At 46.1% G+C, this 19,761-nt stretch overlaps 1 long non-coding RNA gene across 5 annotated transcripts; it reads right to left on the minus strand.

The window, feature by feature from the left end:
• Positions 1 to 14,024: 14,024 nt before the first annotated feature.
• Positions 14,025 to 19,624, minus strand: LOC115495479 (uncharacterized). 5 transcript variants are annotated; one of them, XR_004368049.3, is made up of 8 exons: positions 19,104 to 19,624; positions 18,546 to 18,597; positions 17,025 to 17,130; positions 16,509 to 16,678; positions 16,223 to 16,379; positions 15,226 to 15,317; positions 14,569 to 14,687; positions 14,025 to 14,450 (listed from the first exon to the last, which is right to left on the minus strand). It is a non-coding gene; the product is annotated as an uncharacterized lncRNA (long non-coding RNA). The 5 variants fall into 5 exon arrangements; XR_004368048.3 differs by having other exon boundaries at positions 14,569 to 14,789; XR_012056258.1 differs by having other exon boundaries at positions 14,569 to 14,789; positions 17,025 to 17,202.
• Between the last annotated feature and the right edge of the window lie 137 nt (positions 19,625 to 19,761).

Genomic DNA, 19,761 nt, shown 5'->3' on the forward strand with positions numbered 1-19,761 from the left:
TCCCAAAAGCTCTCAGATTCAGGGACAGGAGGTGACACCCTTCTACTGCAACCACCCTATGAGTAGCTTCTTACATGCTCACAGGGTTGCTCTCAAGACATCTGCAGCTTCCTAACATGGCAAAGATCTCACCAAGGCCCTGTTGTGCCTTCCCAGATGGATGAGTTTCTCCTCCACTCACTGCTTAAGATGCTTTTTTTAAAGCTACAACTATTTTCCCTTACTTATGCTCTAAGTACATCCTTACAACTTCTAGGAGGTGGTATCAGTTAGAAAGCTTTCCTTAATCCTTGTCCAAATTCCTATGAAACAGCTGCTTTATCCAGAAAGTCACTTGAATAAGCAGGGAAAGTAACAGCGAGAAAGCTTAAGACCCAGCTTTTCATTATCCATCCTGTTTCCCTTTCTTAAGGGCTTGCTGCCCAAGCATCCCTGTGGCTTAGGAGCCTTTGTATTGGAAGAGTTTCAGGTTAAGCCATGATATTCTCAACTTGTTTCTGTGCTCTCCCTTGCGCTGCAGCAAGAACTAGAGCTCAGTCCAAATGGGACACAGCAAGTTTTTGCATAGCAATCGGACATCACTGGTGATCTAATACTGATCCTCAATAAACCCAGGGACACGTGTTCCTACAGCACAGCTCAAAAGCCCCACATGTTTTTCAAGCTACTGCATTTCCTCTCAGCTCTCTGAGCACATAATCTCCCCAAAAAGATAGCCAAGCCCTTTTCTGTCTGCTGAAAGCAAGGGAGTTTTTTAACATCCTAGATGGAAATTGCTCTGTGGCGGTTCTTTTGGGGTGGAAGGGACCAGGCCCAGATGCAAGACACAGCCAGCACAGCTGACCTGGCTGAAGGAACCAGAGGCCACAGATGAGAGCACAGCCACCCCCTGGGCACTGCTGTGCCCAGCCCTGGGCAGTGAGCAGCCCACAGACCCCTGTTACCCTCAGTGATGGAGCTCTGTACACTTGCACCCTGATCCCTCCAGCCCATGCTGTGCCAGTTCTCCTTTGTGCTGCTCTCCAGGCATTTTGGGCTCACAGCCAGGGGGCAGAGTGCCACCACAGTGATGGGAAAAGTGCATTCAGGAATGCAGCCGAGGCTGGGGCACCACTTACACAGCCATGTGCTCTCAGCTGCTGTGTTTCCCCCCAGGAACATTTCCATCCCCTCCAAAACCTGACAGCCCTCTGGTCTTCCTCTCCCCATAAAAGTCCACATACCCTTCATTGTGGAAAAGCCAAACTACTGCGGTAGTTCAGGTGTCAGCATATCCCCAAGATAAAAAACATCCTGGACTTAGACCCTGTCCTTCATGCATGCCAAGATCCTGTTGCTTTATTATCTCATAGCCCTCACAAACCATCAGTAAAATCTGAATTTGCTGAAGGCAGCTTCCCCCCAAATACCCATAAACCTGGACACAGCTTTGTTTCTCTAGAGGATCACCTTCCACACAGCCCCTCTCCGTCCCCTTCCAGTCTAAGTCCGCTCACAGGCACATGCTGACAAACCATCACTTTATTAGGGTTCCTGCACCCAGCAGAAGCAGCCTCAAGCACTGCTGACATCCTCACGTCCCTGCACCACCCACCTCAAGCGAGCTCCTACCCTGTGTGCTCACCCACAGGACTGCCCGTCGCCTCTTTGGCAGAATGCTGTCTCCACCCCACTTGGACACCATGGCCAAGCACCTCATGGCCTGGGAATCCCAGATCCCTCCTTCGTAATCTCCCCAGGACTTGGCTGCCAGCACTATTTATGCACCCACAGCTCTACACCTCATCCCCTAAACCCTAAGCCTTGTCTGCAGCACCTCAACAGGACCCCGACTGCAAGTTCCAGAGAAAAGAGGGAAGGATTGGAGCATACTCAAGCTAAAGCTTCTGCTAAAGTGACAAGATTCAAAAACATTGGGAATCAGCCAGAGGTGACCAGACTTTTTGGGGCAGAGGCTGCCTCTCTCCAGGTACTGCAGAGGGAGTGTTGGCCTCAGATGGGACTTCCAGCCTCTCATATGAACAGGAGCAGTGTGTTGGCATCTTCCCTGAGCCCACCTGCAGCTGATGGGCTGATCCAGATAAAACAGCACTGATGGGAACTTTGACATACAGTACGTCCCATGATCGAAGTTGACAACTCCAACAGCCCCACAGCAGCCACTTCCCTGTAAGCACTCCCCCCACTTCTACCTTTGCCCAGCTGCAGATAGGAGGAACCGGGGTGGGCGGGGGGGGGTGGGAAAATGGGAGCAGGGAAAGGGGGCGCGGGGGAGCCCGGCTGGGGAGGGAAGGAAGAGGGACAGGATGGAGGAACAGGGTAGGAGTGAGTAGGGGAATAGAGAGGGAGGAAAGGGAAAGGGGTGTAGGGGGCACCGCCTGGGAGGGAGAGAGGGGAGGGCTAGGGGGGAGAGGTAGGGGGGGGGAGAGGGGAGGAAGGGAGGGTAGACAGGAGAGGTATAGAGAAAAAGAAAAACAAAAAAAAAAAAGAAACACACAAGAAAAGAAATATAGAGAAAAAGAGATAAAGGGGCCCAGCCGGCCGCAACCTCCAGCTCCGAGCGCCGAGCAGCAAATGGCTCTGCCCGGCCCTCCCGCAGTTTAAATCCCCCCGGCCCTGATGTCAGTTTGTAGGGCTCCCCTGGGACTCTCAGGGCAGCACAAGTATGAGGTGGGGGCAGCCCTGGTCCGAGACACATCCTTAGATGTTCTGATTTTTTGCAGTCAGCTGCCCGCTCAGGGCCACAGGACCCTGTGCAAAAACATCGGTTCTTTTCCCTGGGAAAGAAAACTCACAAGTCCAGGTTCCTGATGTCAGTTTGTAGGGCTCCCCTGGGACTCTCAGGGCAGCACAAGTATGAGACGGGGGCAGCAGCGGTCTGGGAATCATCCTCTAATATTCGGATTTTTTGCAGTCAGCTGCCCGCGCAGGGCCAAAGGACCCTGAGCACAAACTCCGGCTCTTTTCCCTGGGACAGAAAACTCACCAGTCCAGGTTCCTGATGTCAGTTTGTAGGGCTCCCCTGGGACTGCCAGGGGATAGCATGTTAAGGAAATAAATGCTGAGCTGTAAAGCCATGCGGTCCCCAGGTGACAATCCCCGAGCCTGGGCACGGGTCCCCTCCGCTCCTGTCACGAGCTGATCACGAAGGGAAACAGTGGCAGGAAGGACACCGAGCAAGGCTGGCATCAACCAGATGTGACTTGGCAGGATAAAGATTGCTGGGCCAGAGGCAGGCAGCAGGTATCAATCTGGTAAGCACCAACCACCCTGTTCTGCAAAACCCACATGAAGCAAATAACTGCAAAATGCTTCACAACAGTGTGGCACAGGACAGGGGAGTCGTCTCTGTACCATGACATTATGTCACCAAAACCAGAATGTTTCCTTTTGCCCTGCAGTGCTGCAGAGCTCAGGAAATTGCACTATCATGGTCCTTCTGCCTCCCTCACCCCCCAGGCAAAGCTCCCAAACTGGTTTGTGCTGTTTTGCAGCAGGCAGTGGAATGTTTCTTTAGGGACCTCAGTCTTGGACAAGGATCCTGGGTGCTGCAGGGATGGAACAGCCTTTCTCCATGGCTTGCCACTCCCTTGGGCACAGCTCTTTACCTTGCCTTAACAAAAGCAAACACACACAACAGTCCAAAGTCAAACACAGGGGTTACAATTCAGTTTTGTGATTACCATTCTCAGGTGATAACCACTACTTTATGTTGAGCAAGCACCAACACTCCACCATGGTAAACCAGAACCACTGTCAGAGCTGTAATCCAGTCCTTAATCGAGGTCCTATTCAATTATTCAGGATCTTTTACCAGGGATTTAAGATGAATTTTTCCCCAGGGAGTCAGGAAATCCCTCCCCATCATACTCCCTTCCAGGAAGCCCTTCATGCCACAATTTCTAGACTTCACATCACAAGACTGGCAACCCTTTTAGTTCTAGAAAAGGGGCTGATCCCAGATCTCAGCCAGGCACAGGCATTCCCATCTGGAAAGCAGAGATTGCCAGCGGTTTCATTGGTGCTGATCACTCTCTCATGAGAGGAGACAGACGAGAGCAGCTTTGAACCTCATTCCCCAGCCATACCACTGACAAGCTGACCCTGCGCCACACAGTTTCATACCACAACACATGAGGGGCAGAAAAGAAACCAACCCCCAAAAAAGCAATGTTCATTCCCTTACCAGCCCCAAATTCAGTGCTGCTAGCCATTGCCAGCCCCTGCTCAGATAAGTATAATGACAGACACCTAGGTGGGGACATCTCATTCTCAGGGAAATGGCTGCTTTGTACCCCCTCTGCTCCCCCTGTCACCCTGCTCCTGCAGCAGCAACTGCCTTTTGTGGGGCTGGGATGGGAACAAGGCCTCAGGGATACCAGCCCTGGAGGAACCATGATGCTGGAGAAGTGTCCTGGCAGCATGGCTGGCAGAGCCTGGCCTTGATCCCTAACCCCCCACCCCCATTTAGTGTGGGCAGCCTGGTTTCCGAGGCCACAGTTGTGCTCTGAACCCCTCCCTGAGAGCTCCCTGCCATGCCCAAGCTGGATGAGAGCTGGGACAAAGCACTGCCAATCCCCAGACTCCATATCTGGAGACACAGAAAAAAGAGCAAGTTTTCCTGCCACCTTAGATGGAAGCAGAGGTGCCCTAAAGCATAGCCCTGTCTCCATGGGGGTCAGTAACTGCTTCAGTACCCTTGGAGACCAGCCAGAAGAAATCTTTCTGTGTGGAGAGCTGCTTCTGGGGAAGTTACACCACACCACAGCATCCTAGTGCGAATCAGGCCCTGTGCCCTGCAGCTGTTCCCTGTACCCACGCAGAGAATGCCACAGGCCTGTGGAGCTCTGTGCTACATAAATAGCAGATTCCTAGGGAGACAGCAGGGAAGCATGAGCAAAGCTGACCTGGCACACAGACCCTGCCTGGGTGCAGCTGGAGCTGTCACAGGCTCACAAACACAGACCCCACTTCTGGGGGCGCATGTGCACAGAGATGCAGAAAAGCACCTTCTGCAGCCTCTTAGCACTTTGGACTTGGCTCAGCGCTCTCCCCCAGACACAGCTGGCGTCAGGCAGCCAGAACCAGGTCCCTGCCAGCAGGCATGAGGGCTCTACCTCGTCCTTTTGCTCCAAGAGATCGTTGTCCACAGAAGGGTTCAATGTGTCAGTGTCAACAGCCATAAAGCTGATTGTGCCCAGGAGAGCCTGAGATGGAAGATGTATCAGATAGAGAAGCTGCACTTTTCAATCCAGTGGCAGAATTCCTGCCAGCTTGGTTCAGTCCACGGGTAATCTGCATCTCCTGGGTAAGGAGGAGTATCACAATTCATGTCTAGAACAACCCAAAGCTTTTTTCACCACAGGAAAACCAGAGACATGAATGAGAAAAAGCTCAGAAAGACGAGCAGAAAGCAGTTTTGTTTCTGCCCTAGTCAGACTCCTGTTTGATCCTACAGGGCACAGCACAGCCCTGCCCAGAACCCTGCCATTCGAAGGCTGACATTTCGTTCCCTGCAAGAATGCCTCTCCCTTGCAGCCCTGACTCACAGCCGTCGCTCCCCTTTATGCAACACAGCTCCATTTCCTGCGATGCCCGGTGCCAGCAGGAGCCACGGGTGCCAGGCTACAGACAGCCTGCGAGGGAGGCACCCCTCCTGCTCTGGCACTCGTGCTGCTGCCTCAGCTCGTTGCATTATTTCAGTTTTACTGCCCCCCAAACATCACCCACACCCCCTTTTAAGTGATGAATATCGAGCTCTCCACAATCACAATCTGACGCTATAATTAGACAGCCCTACAGCACACATTGCTGTGTTACACAACACAGCTCGGAGCTCCTGGGCACCGGCTACATTTGCATTTTAATCACATCACAGACAAACTCTTAAAGCAAAATCTCCCGAGTGGTAGTGGTCACTGAGCTTTGGTTCAGATGACGTGGCAGTCTGAGAGCAGATTTCCCTGGCCTGAAACTAAACCAGAGGTGAACCCCAGTCACCAGCGTGTGTCAGTCTACAGGACAAGACTGGAATTTGCCAGAAGTAAAACCTCCAGCACACATACAAAGAGGATTGCAGGTCCTTACTATCAACTGTTTGCTCAGTATCCAACCCCCCGTAAGGCACGCAGGTTGTTAATGCAGACACAGCTGCTTGCAGTTCCATGCAAATCTCCCTGCCAAGGCACTGCTGCTAGACCAAGAAATTGCTATGATTCATATAAAGGTTAATCTCAAAAGACAGACTCCAAACTCCAAGGCTTCAGAGCTTTATCACATTTCTGTTTTCTCTTCCTGGCAGCAGCAGGGCAAGTCCCTGCCCAAACTTCTTCCTACAGCTGGAAGCACTGGACTAGCTGCACTAACTCACACTAATAAATCAGATAAGTAGTTCATGTTACTCACTTTCAGCTGACTGACACGGTGATAGCACTGTCACTTTTAAAGGGCGGGGTGAAGTGCCCTGCTGTAGCAGTGTGTGCCTTGCAGGAGCACCACAGATCCTGGTGCAGCATGAGCCAGATGGCATCTCCAGAGAGCAGCGCTGTGAGCCAGAGCCCCAAGCTCTGTCTGCAGCTTCCCTTCCTACCTGGTACAATTTATAAGCAAGTATTTGTGCACCTAACTCCCACTGAATGCAGCAGGATTAAAATTCTTACTTTAAAATCCATCCCTGGTGACACTGCTTGGCAGGAGGGTACTGGGCAGCACAGGGCCCAAACCTTGGCAGCTGCACACACAGCCTGTACAGCTGTTTTGGATCTGCATCAGCCAAACAACAGCTTGAGGGGAAAAAAACTGATCAGGGACAACATCTAGGATCTGTCATTTCCCAAGGTTACCATCAGCTATTAAGAATATTTATGTGATCAAAAAGTCAGTAGCAATGGTGAGAGCTCTTCAGCTGACCCAAGACATCAAACTTTCTAAAGAAAAAACCATTACCTAATTCAACCTTAAAGAACATTCTCTCAAACCCAAGTTTCCTGCATCATCTGCAAGATGTAATCTAAATAATTCAAAACTTCACTGGATCTAGGTCACAGACAGAGGTTTGTTTTTCACCAAGATGTCCCAGAGGAATTGGCTATTTTGTTTAAATTGTTCCTGACTTCCAATACCTTATAGAAGAAGACTGAGTGGATGAGAAGTAGAAAGGATACTGACAAGGGCTAACTTCAGCTCATCAAAGCTGGACTCTTCTTACTCTCAGGGAAGATAAAACCTTGGATTGCATCAGAGTCATGTCTGTGGCTGCTGAGGGTCCACAGGTTAATTGCAAGAGATGTGCAAACATTCTCAGGTCAAACAAGCTTGTCTTCTGTGCGCAAGGATCCACTCACACATCTCCAAGGGTCTCCAAATTACTTGGGTTAAAAACCCATCTACGGAGAAGAGAAACCAATTTCAGCTCTTCCCAAGGATGAATTCATGGAATGACTTTTCTTGGCTGACTATGGAAGGAGCCCTGGTGGAAGTGTCACAGCTACACGAACAAAAAGCATCACCCAGGCAAGCCCTTAGGCTCTTTTTAGGTGCATACAATTTAAAGATTGCAAAGGCAAATCTTTAACCCTTTTTTCCATCTGTGGAAACACTACATCAAGCAGTCCAGAGTCCAGTGGTTGACCTTACTTTTGGATATGTTGGATTTTTCCTCCCCATTACTTACACATAATAATAGCAAGTTACATAAAGCCAGGAAATGGGACCAGAACAAAGTTCAAGCTAATTTTCATATTAAAGGCCTTGCACAACTATTTTTACTGCAGGCCTCTAATGACATCTTTAGTCCAGTTACAAGGTTGAGATTACAGGCATTTTCAGGTAACTTGGGCAGGCTATCAATACTTTCTGGGAAGCACGATTTGTTTTTTGTATTTCTTTGTCAGAAGGAGATAGCAGTGATTATACTAATTTCAGAGGAACTAGATGTTATATCCTCCCTCAAAAGGACAAAAATCATAGGAAAAGAAACTTGTTTCCACTTTACACAGAGTTTCTCTTTATCAGAGGCAAGTTACTTACAATTTAAGTACTAGAACTGCAACAAACTATTTAATACATTGGCCAGTATTAAGCATCTACCAACTTGATCACACACCCCCATTCAAGATTTCATACAAAATAAAGAGCTTATGACTCTGCTTGAGGTTTCCAGACAGATTAAGTCAATCTGGGGACAATAAACTTCAGAGAAACTGTGCCACAGCCTAAAAAGGCTGTATTTAACAAAAGTACTGTCCAGACATGAAGTATCCAATTTCCAAGAACCTGATCTCTGTAGGATACGTGAAACTGCACATCAGAACTGACACTTTAATATATGTTACATTATTAAATCTTAACATTTTTTCCACACTCTCCAAATTCCATGTCATGAGTTCAGCAGAACTGTGTGGAAATGATGAGAAATTTTAGATTAAAATAATTCTATTTTTTATTAATAAAGATGCTCCAGCCCTATCTGATCCAAACCTATGGATCTTGTGAAGAACTCTGTGGATTGAATAAATTCCCTGCTATTGTATCAATGTTCCTAAAATTTATGTTCGTTTTTTTTTTTTAGTGCTCTAACTTTAATAGATGCTTTGCACCAGTATTTTCTACAAAATCAGACCTTCAATGCATTAGATACCTAGAGTTTTAAGTGGTTAAAAACTTCACTGGTTGGAAACAGAAATGAGTATAGCTACAGCCCCTATCAAAGCCACTATCAGCAAGATAGTGATTTCTTCATCTCTAAACTTCCTATTTCTTTCTCACCTAAAACCAGATCATACGAGCAGAGCTTTGAACTTTAGAGCGTTGATTTTTCTTTTTATTAAACCTCTTTCACAACCTCTACTACTTGCACACTGCTATTGAGCAATTCCTTGTTCTTTGATTGGTGTGCACACCACGAACTACGTATTTGTAATACACTGCTCCCTGGGACATGCAGCCACATCCACGGGCTCCAGCAGAAGTCAAACAATGGGGCCAGTGTTCCAGCCCTGCCTCCTGGCTCACCCTCTCAGTGCAGGTTTTTTCCTTCCTGCTCCCTTTCAGTGCTACCAGGGATGAGCCACTGCTGCAGCTCTGCTTTCCGGGACTTGGTGAACAAACAAACAGTTCCTCACTTATAAATAAGATTCTTGGAAGCAGAAATTCAGGTTTTAGAAGCCAGAAAGGCAATTAGAAGCACATCAGGTGATAAATTCTGATTTTTTTTAAGGAAGCCATGTAATTCTGGGAGCCTAGTGGGTAGGCAGGTAGGGGAGAAAAAGGAGATTTGTGCAACTGACAGCTTTTTACCTGACAGTACCAAACCGTCAACCCAAAAACAATTTATGAGATGTGCTCTTTGGGCTCAGAATGTCATGGGTCTGTTGCAGTGAAACCAAGGCAGCACCGTGCCCCAGTTTCTCCACAGAGCTGGAAAAAATATGCACAGAGGATGCCCAAGCACAGCAAAGCCACCAGAGCTGGTGGCTGGTCCTGCTGCAATGTGCCACCAGCCCATGACCATTGAGGCAAGTTCTGGAGAGCCCAGCACACTTTTCCAGCGGCACTGTGCCGCGGCAACAAGGCTGCTGGGATCCCCATGTGGCTTGAAGGCACCAGTATCCCTGCCATAGCTCAGGGCAGCTGTGCCTTCCTTTCAGCACATCCCTCTGCTGCCCAGGAATGATTTCTGGAGGTTCATTTCCTGCCTGTCTTCATTCTTATGGAGTCTGTGGCCACCCAGTTGGCACTGCTCTGTGCTGGGGAATGTGGAATCATGTGAACATGCTACAGCTCCAGGATTTACTGGCTCAGGTTTGCATCTGCCAATGTTTATGCTTTTGGAAGAATGCCTTAGAGCACTCACCTGGTTTTGAGCTACAGAAATATTTCTGATACATGCTATGAACAAGGAGAGGTGCTAAAAACCTCCTCTAATAACCCACATCTCTCAAAGAAACAGTGCACTGTGATCCAAGCAAAGAAACCAGCACTCAAAACTGTGGAAAAACCATGCTATGGAAAGTCAGTGTCCATAAAGGAGACAGAGGAGTCCTGCAACTTCATCCCAAGGAAGGGATAGAGTGTCCACTGGGGCATATTCCTGTGGGGTTTCTCTCACAAGATTTTGGAGGATACAGCCTCCTTTTACCCTAAACTCCCGGCCACGTGTTGCTCTCCTCCTTTCCCCACTGACTGAGGCACTAGGAAGCTATGACCTTCCCAAACCACCTCCATATATCCCCCCTTGAACCTGTCATTTTCCCTCAAAGATCAGAAACTCAGGCTTGTGCAGACCCATTTGTCTATTTCAGGAGTCTGTAACAAAGGCTTCAAGTTGGTAGAGACATTAAAACCCAATTCAAAGACATTAACACCCATGCCCTCGCCCATCAAACTGTAAAGACATTAGCACACATGTTTTCTGATCAAAATTGAATTAGGCAATGTTTGTGTGGCTTGGCATTTCCTGGCACAAGTGAAATGCAAGCATGGTCTGACATTCAGTTGATTCTGAGCCAGGACCAGAGGGTTACCATATAAACTCCCTGAAGCTTTGTCATTTGGTCTAGAAAGGCTTGGCTTTGAGCTTTTGGATAAATTCACCTCAAGACAACAAATGCACACACAGACCTGCAGCTCTACATCCTTCTGAATTATCTGCCACAGACCCAAAATTACTCAAGTTACTGCATCAAGATTTACCCTGTTCTCCTAAGGCTGATCAGACCCTGACTTCAGAATAAGCAATTTTGCCCATTCTTGGAACAGTTTCAGCTGCAAGCTTTGGGTTTCAACACTGGGCACAGAAGAGCTTTGGACTGCAATCTCCCAGTCAGATAAGAGTATTTCTGGGCACAAACCCATATGGAGAACCACCCTAACCATAGCACACTCACAGCTAAACTCCAGGACCTCCAGACTAAGAGGAAACTTAGATTTGCTAGGAGAGAGGTCAGCAGTGCCCTCTGCGTCTGTGCTGGCTCCCTGCTTTTCATAGCTGCATTTTACTTTGCTGGGTCCATCTGTGCTCTTTTCTTGTGGCTTGCAGCCACATGCCCGAGGGGATGAGTGTGGCCAGAATGAAAGACTGTCACACAGGACAGCCCAGAAGCACGAAGCACACACTGCCTCCCCAGGATTAACCACCTGCACTTCAGGCTAATGGCAGGCGGCCCGAGCTCCAAGGGAACATCAGCTACTCCTCCTCAGGGACATCAGCTTCCCCCCCAGGGGCTCTCAGCTGAAACAGGCTGTGGGTGGGTGCTGGGGAAGGGAGCTGCTGGCCACAGAGACCACCAGCATCCCAGGCTGAGCGCAGGCAGACAGGTTCCCCTCCACTGTCCTTTGGCACACGCCTGGGATGCGGGACCATGCATGTCAGCAAGTGTAACAGGGCACAGAGACATGCCACAGCCCAAAGGTGTCCTGCTGGGAGCTTGGGAACCCTGTCAGAGGGAGACTTTCATTTCTGAAGCATTCTCTACCCACTCTTGCTTCCTGCATGCCCTTCTCCTCCTTTGCTTCCTCCATTTGTAGCAACACCGCATTCTGCATGCTCCCCAGAGAAATAGGGCAAACATAACCTGATTAACCAGGAGGATTTGGGCAGGAAGGGGCGGGGGAGGAGATTAATATGGCAGAGCACGGCAGAACCTTTCCCTCTCACATTAGCCCTTGCCTACTCAATAATTAACGTGTTCTGCAGTGACTCTGACTTTGGGATTTGCTATAAAAGCTTCTCATAAACTCTGTCTCAGCATGCAGACATCAGACCAAATAGAACACTCGGTCTGACAAGCTGAAATTTCTTCCAGGCTCCAGGGTCAGTCAGAAGCTTAAAACCACTTGGATGCGAGCCTATGGCTCCATTTTAAAACAAAAGGATTCCTCTTGTTGTTGTTCACCCATGAAAGAGACTGAATCCAACTTTAATTTGGCCACTCTCTCTCTGAAACATGGTTTAGAAGTTAATGCAGGCTTTCTCCAATTCATGTACAAAACAAACTCCAAGGCTGGCAGTGCCCCATGAGCATAGGAACATGTAACACGGGCTCTGGCTGCCATCCATGCCTATTCTGATGTTCTATTTTCTTTCCATCCCTTCTTTCTTGCTTACCTTAAGGCATAAAGATGTTTCAGGTTGGAAAAGTAAAGCTACCCACATGCAGAAAAGATGCCTTCCCTGACCTTCCAAGGAGCTATTTTTGGCTACTCTTATATGCCTGAGAACTCTTACAAGGCTTATGCACCAAACTAACTGCCCCTCAGTAACTTTTGCCGAGGAGATATGAAACACTGCAGAGATTTGTTTTATAAATTTTAATTCTCTCCATAATCTAATACACTACTGACTCCCAGTCTCCAGATATTTGTAATGGAGTGCATTTTAAAAGGGGCTGCAAGCCTAAGATTATTACCCAAAGAATGCATGCTCAATATTACACCTAAACATACAAACAGAACACTAAAGACATAGCCTTAATGCAGAATTTCCCAAAATTTATTGAGTACCACAGCCTTGACTTCACTTTTCAAGTCCAAACCTGGAGAAGAACCTCCAAAAGTTTCAGATTGAAATCGATTTCTTTTCAAAGTCTGCGCCCCCAAAGAGTTTATGAGATTCAAAAATGAGGAACGCTGGGTTAGCAGCCAAACACACGCACAGAAGGATATTTCATAAAGAAAGCAACAGTCCTGGCTCCATCTGTCAGAGCACATGGATACACCACATCACTTCCCAGCAGTCAGAAACCTGGGCTCTGGTCTGTCCTGTGTCTCTCAGATTCTAATGCTGACATTTTCCCAAACTGGCACTGCCCAGACTGCAAACATTTTGGTCCAGAGGCTGAGAGCGAAGCAATGGGTGAGCCCCACTGCCCCAGCACTGCCCAAAGGCTCCTCATGAGGCAGGGAGTTAATGCTGCCCCAGGGGACTGCACAGCCCTGCTGCCACTCCAGACACTGAGCAAAAGATAAAGCATGCAGGTATCTTTTCCCTTCTGACATCACAGTATTAAATATCACACAAACATACAGCCTATAGGATGTATAAAGCAGAAATGTTGTACAACTAGCAAAAAAGATGTGGAGACTATATGGAGAGTGAACTGTTCAGGAGACCCAGCCTCCAGAAATCCAGCTCTGTGCACACAAACACACAGAGAACACATGATACTGTCTCCCAGCATCTCACATTTTCATCACATGGCATCTTTTAAAGGGCTCCCAAACTGAGATACTGCCTCTTTTAAGCCAGAACTGCATAAGGTTCAGGGATACAACTGATTTTGCATAGAGCCATGAGAAAAACAACACAGGATTGAGGTGGTTTATGAGAAATGCTTGTACCTTGCTCTTAGCACCCAGGACACAGGCATGCTGCTCCTCTTACTATAGGGCCCAGCTTAGAGAACCACGAGGCTCTGTAAGAACCAGGACCTCCCCACAGGAGCTAAAAGTCATACTTCCTCTCTTCCTCCCTTTGGTAATAATCTCCTCCTTAAACAAGACTCACCACAGTTTGCAAAACAAGGAGGTCGTGCCCTGCAAAAGTTTGCTAAACATTTATGTAATTTATCCAAATACAGGCACAGTGGGAACACAAGTCAGAAATGCCACACTTAGCATAGCATTGTGCAAACGATTCATTGGCAGTCCATAGGCAAGAAGCAGCCTTTCATTTTCTATTTAAAACTTGAGTATAAATAAAACCCCTGAGTTAATCAAGGGAGATAAGGGGTGGTATTTGTGCAATATTCTTGTAAAACACAGCATGCCAAATCAAGAACCATATTTGGCAATTATTCTGCTTTACCACTTTCACCCCCTGGTTCATTCTGCCTCTTAGCTGATCAGCTCTTTCTGCTGTGTGCCTTTACAATGCCTGTGCTGCAAAGCTGTGCTCCCAACAGAGATGTTCAGCTTGGTGCTTGCCTGAAGTGTATTAACGATCTCACAACAGCTGCATAATGAAGCTGGGTCAAAAACTATTGCCTGATAGTAATTGAGGCTGCACCTTTCTCTATTCATCTTCATTTTTCCTTGGAATCACTGCCATAGTTCAAACCTTTGGTACAGAATCATGGTGCAACACACCATGCTTCAATTAAGAAATACAGGCACTTAAAATTAAAAAGGTGTGGAAGGAAATTTGAACTACAAAGCAACTCTTTCCTGGAACAAAAAAGAAATCACTCTTCCCTTCCTGACAAGCCACACTTTGAACATAGATATGACCAGAGGGTTCTGCTGGCATCACACAGGATATAAATGACATTTAAAACTCTGCCTGGTAACCTGGTAACAGAACCCATGTATCACAGGCATGTCTTTTGCCAAGGGCTCTGTACCCACCTACAGAGCTGCCAACAACCACCACAAAACCAAATATTTAAACAAATACCTTGTGCAGAAACAGTGAAGTTATTTTTCCCCTCTGAGAAGAACAGAAGAGTTGAGGTCTGCAACAGAAGCCAACATCACCCATCAGGACTGCTACCCTAGGGCTCAGCCAGCCCAGCTGCAGCTCTTTAAGGAGTCTCAGAGGGGGCCCAAATGTAGGAACCAAAATGAAAGCACCTGGTTGCTTATCTCCATTCTACTGCTGTCTCTGTTGAACTGCAAGTTAAACTTCATCTTCCTCCTCCAAGGAAGGGATTATCATTTATTATATAGGTTCCTCCACCAAGTCTGTGTGTCTGTAATGTTGAGAAGTGCTCTCAGCTTTCTGCAGTGGTTGGTATAGCCCAGCAAATTCTTCCCCATAGGATGCCAACTTTCCAGCAATGTAACTTGGAATTCTGATTCACAGAAATGAAAGTTTGGACACAGTGATTTTTAGTGGGGAGAGAATGCATAATCTGCTATCACACAGAGCATCAACTAGATATAAAAGGTCTGAAATGCTGGAAAAGTGTCTCTGTCCAAAAGGAAAGCAGTATTGTGCAGTTAAGTGCATGCCATTTATCAGAGCTTCCCATTTCGTGCAGTTCCTAAGTAAATGAGTAAGATTCCAGAGTTGCATCAAGGGAATGGGTTTGGCTTGGAATCCTGCACAGTGACTCATACTTTCATGAATAAATTCATTTCCTTAGAGAAACAAGACAAAATCATGTGTTCCACTTAGTTCAGCTACCTAGAATATTGATTTAGGAAGCTATTGCAAAAAACACAGTTTCATCTAGCTTTATATTGCATTCATAATCTGCTGCAGCTGTACTTACAAACATAACCAACCTCTTAAGGGGAAAAGAAGAACTGGAGCAACTTGGGGGTTCTGGGTATTGAAAGATGTCAGCTAGAAAGTAGTTTGCAATCAAACCAGACAACTGAAAAAAAAAAACCAACAAAACCCAAACATTGTGGAAGTCTGGGTTTTCCAGAAATTGTCTCTTACTTACACAGCTCTCCATATTTATTCCCCTCCTGCGCATTTAAAAATAGGTTGCAGAGACACAGACCCGTAAACACCAGGAAATGAGACTTGCATCAGCTGGCCCCTCCCCTTCCCCACAATGACAGTGCAAAGAAAAGGGCGTGAAGTGGATCTCTGTAACACCAGCATCCTTAGATGTGCATGGAAGCAGCCAAGGAGAGGGACCCAGAGGTGTATGGGATCATGCCTAATCAGTTCTGTGCAGAGATACTTGTCAATGCAAGCCAGGATGAAACTCATCTTTCAGCTTTTAGTTTTCTTAGGAGATCAGTTCAAACAGTTTGATGTGGCTATACCGACCAAATTGAAACAACACAAATATAAGGATTTTTGTGAAGTATGAACCAACTCCCTGTATCTTGCCCTGGTAAGTATTTCAAAATAATGCAAGAAATCTGGCTCTACAAACTTTTGGTGTCAAGTTCCACTTTGGAGTCCGGGCCTGTCTGGTTCAGGAAAATATCATCCATCAATTTCATGCCACTTTATAAAGCTGAAGTGTTTCACAATTAACAAATCTCTGCAGTACCATCATCAGGTTGGTAGGCAAAAACACCTTCACATTTCACAAAGGAGAAATGAAGCCATTAAAGCTGGGGGAAATTGTTCAGGTCTCAGAATAAATCAAAGGGAAAAACAGGACTGGAACATGATGTAGCTATGTGTAGTTCCCTCACTGTGTGAAAGCAGAGCCCTTGATGATGTCAGAGCAAAGGCAGGACTGAGCATAAATGGAATAGACCCTGGGATTTTTAAGGGCAAATTAAACCTCATGTCTCATGTAGAAATGGCACTGACCTTTCCAGGGCTGGTCATGACTATCAGTAACTTTAGGTTACTGATAACCTCCCAGCTGAGCTGTAGGTCACTCAGCAAACCTGCAGGTCATGGTTTGGTGTCCCTGTTCACCCCTGCAGCACCATCAGATTTGGCTCAGTCTGTCACAAGCCAGGACCTGAGCAAATGGACAGAGCAGAAATTAAATGTCACCATGTAAAACCTCTTGTATACTAGCAAAATGGAGAGAAACTTACTAACATTTTTTGTTTTACTGAAAATAGCAAAATGTACACATTGAACTCACCTTTATAACTGTCTCTGGACTTTATTTTTGTGACAATAGTCTAATGATATCTCGTAGTTTGAAGGCAAACACATTGTATAATAAGAATGTGGCATTTGTTTCCATCTGTTATCACTCAGATCCTGATCAAATGCCACCTGAGGCCAGTGGAAAGGCTCTGCTTCTAACTCCTAGAATAAAAATATAAATGTTTCTACATTCAGCAACTTCTACTGCTTTATTATTCATGTTTAATCTGTGAAAACGAATATGAAAAGGAGGGTAAGCAGGCTGAGGAAGGGTCAAGCTTCCCTGGAGAGACACGGTCACATTTCTGACATTCCCATCACTCTATCAACAGGACCTCCTGCTACCACGATAGAAGGCAGCAGCGGAGAAAGAGCAGGAAGAATAAAACTTCCTGTGTACACATGTGAGAAAAGTCAACCCATCCTTACAATCAATGACTTACAGGAAATCAAAACAGACCTGGCCTCCATCTTCCAAGTGCAAGAAAAATGCCTGTAATTTGCTCACCCCGTTCTGTTTGTGCAGCTCTGAGCCTTCTCCCATTCAAGCTCTCTGAGGCAGAAAATCAATGTCAATCATGCCAGATGACTGCTTTCCTCCTGAGCATCTACTGCTGATAATAAGGGCACAAAGGCCACATAAAAGGAAAAATTTGGCCCTCACAGCTGCCTTCCCAGTTCTGTAACTGAGATAAATTAACAGGTGAATTAGCACTGGCATATTAAAAGCTGACTCTATTTTTTAATTAAAAAAGGGCTCTAATCTGCTTATCATCATCACTGAGGACACACTGGGACCAGGATGGTCTTGAAACATCCCACTTCGTCTTCTTTGGCCCGGTCTACTAAAAGTAGGACCCCTGCTATCTGAATAGGCACCAGAGAGATAAGGACAGCCTGATGCCTTATAGATAACAGCAATTCATTCTTGGTTCTGTTCTCAGTAACAAGGAACACAAACACAAATGAAGGCATGTCCAAGTTAATTTTGTCTGAGCCACAGGCTAAGAAGAATCTTACAATACCAATAATCTTCTCTTAGGAGCTTTGGTTTCACTGTGAGTAGTGAAATACCACTTGCTTTATATTAGTTACCCATTTTAAAATGCTTATTATTCTATTCAGCTAGTATTGTCATAGAAGCTTCCTAATCTTGCATTTAAACTCTTTAGAAATAGAAGGTTTTACAGGTAAAAATATTTCTTATTGGTCTTAATTCCTGTCAAATGTTCATTTTCTGTCCTGCCAGATGTCTGTAACTCAAACCTGGATGATATACAGTCCCATTTATATAGAGCCATTGTAAATACAGATTCCTGGGATGCAGAACTAAACTTCCTAATCCCTCCTTGAGGCTTCTGACAGAACAAGATGCTCAGTGAACCCAGCATAATACAGAATGACAGAATTATGCTTCCTTTTCACCCTGCATTCATGTGGCTCTGGGCAAGCTCAGCATCTACCCACACTTCCCTTCCTTAGGGACCAGTCTTCTCTGGCATGGCAAATCCCACAAGTATTGCTCCTTCCTTCAGCAGCAGCAAGGAACAAAGTTAAATTTAACCTCCCTTGCTGGAAGTCTTTATAATAGGCAGAATTTTGTATTTTTCTGTCTTGTTTCATGCAAATCTACGCAAATTCTCTGTTTCAAGACATTTTCTCCCCAGTATTTTTTTTGGTGTTATTTTGCCAATGAACTGTCAAATAAATGATGAGGCTTTGGGTTACCATTGCTGTCAGATCACCCCAGCAGAAGGGAATTGTCACTGAGGTGGTGTGTGACCAGGCATGCCACAGCAAGATAAGCACCTCAAAAGGAACTCAAGCACATCCTAGGAGCTGAGGACAGATATGGCCAAAAATCAGTCAAAGTCAGAATCCCAAAAGGAAACTAAACTCAAAGATTGTAAAGGTACCACAATTACAATAAATGAAAAAAAAAAAAAAAAAAAAAAAGGAAGAAAAAAACTGTAAAAACAAGAAAATAAAGGTAACACAGCTAACCACTCAAGATTAAATTAATACATACCTGATTTTCAGTAAGGATGAATATGATAATCCATGAGGTAAAGACAGGATGTCTAAGAGAAGGAGAAAACACAAATGGGTAAAAGATAATAAATGAACACAACTCACAGATGGTGATCAAAACTCACTGAGTCTGCTGTTTTCCAGTTGGAGGAACCAAGCATTCTTAATTCCAGAATCCTGATGTGCACAAATCCAAGAGATTTTAAGTAAATTTGCCTACTTGAAGGCATTACCACAGAACAGAGAGCAGCAAGTTCTAAGAAGTAAGTCATGGTGGAAGCAATTTGGACCTGTGGTTTTGATGTCTGTGCAGCTCTTCAGAAAAACTTGCACAGGAGAATCTAACTAAAAGCATCTTAGTCAGTGAATAATACGGGGATAAAAGGTAACATGGATTTACTAAAATCCAGTTTTGTAGGATGACCCACAAAATAGTATAGTATAAAATTGAAACTTCAGGCATTCAGGAAATAAACTTTTAAAAAATTGGTTTTGCCTTTTGTTGAGAGTCCGAGCAAAAAATAAGTGAATGGGAGAAGGATTTGGCTTTACTAACCAACCGCAGGTGACAGGAAATTGACAGCGTGGTGTGACTGAAACAGACCAGTGTGAGTCCAGTCATGGAATTTCCACTAACTTCGGGAAAACATTAGTGTTGTGTTTGAGGCATCGCCGTCTGACACTCCATGCCGCAGCCCCTTTCAGGAGAAAAAGCATTTAAAAAGCATTTAAATCGAGAAAGTGCCGCAGAACATACATCCCAATGAGCAGGGAACTGCTTGTAGGATCATGCAGGGCTCCAAAGGTTTGGCCTATGTAACCTAACACAACAAATGAGTGGGAATTGGATACGTAAATACGTGGAAAGGGGAAGTAAACAAAAACCCAGAAACATCTATTGATTCAGATGGAAAGTAGAAGCTGGAAATTAGACAAGAGGCCCGGTCCGGAACTACCGCCACAAACCCCTGAGGAGGAGCACAGGGCTGACCGGCACTGCCCGGCCGGGAAATAAAGGCAGGAATGCCCTGAATTCCCCACAAACTGCAGAGCCGGAGAGTTTGCTTTCTCTCATCCCGGCTAACACCAGAGAGAGTGAAATGTCCCGGGACGACATCCCTCAGACGAGCCCTGAGGGCATCATCACTGAGCTCCTCGGCCCCGCCCCGGCTCGCCTCCCCCTCCGCTCCGCTCCATCTCCTTCCCGCTGCTCC

Source organism: Taeniopygia guttata, chromosome 5 (assembly GCF_048771995.1).
Source record: "Taeniopygia guttata chromosome 5, bTaeGut7.mat, whole genome shotgun sequence".
NCBI classification, from domain to species: domain Eukaryota; kingdom Metazoa; phylum Chordata; class Aves; order Passeriformes; family Estrildidae; genus Taeniopygia; species Taeniopygia guttata.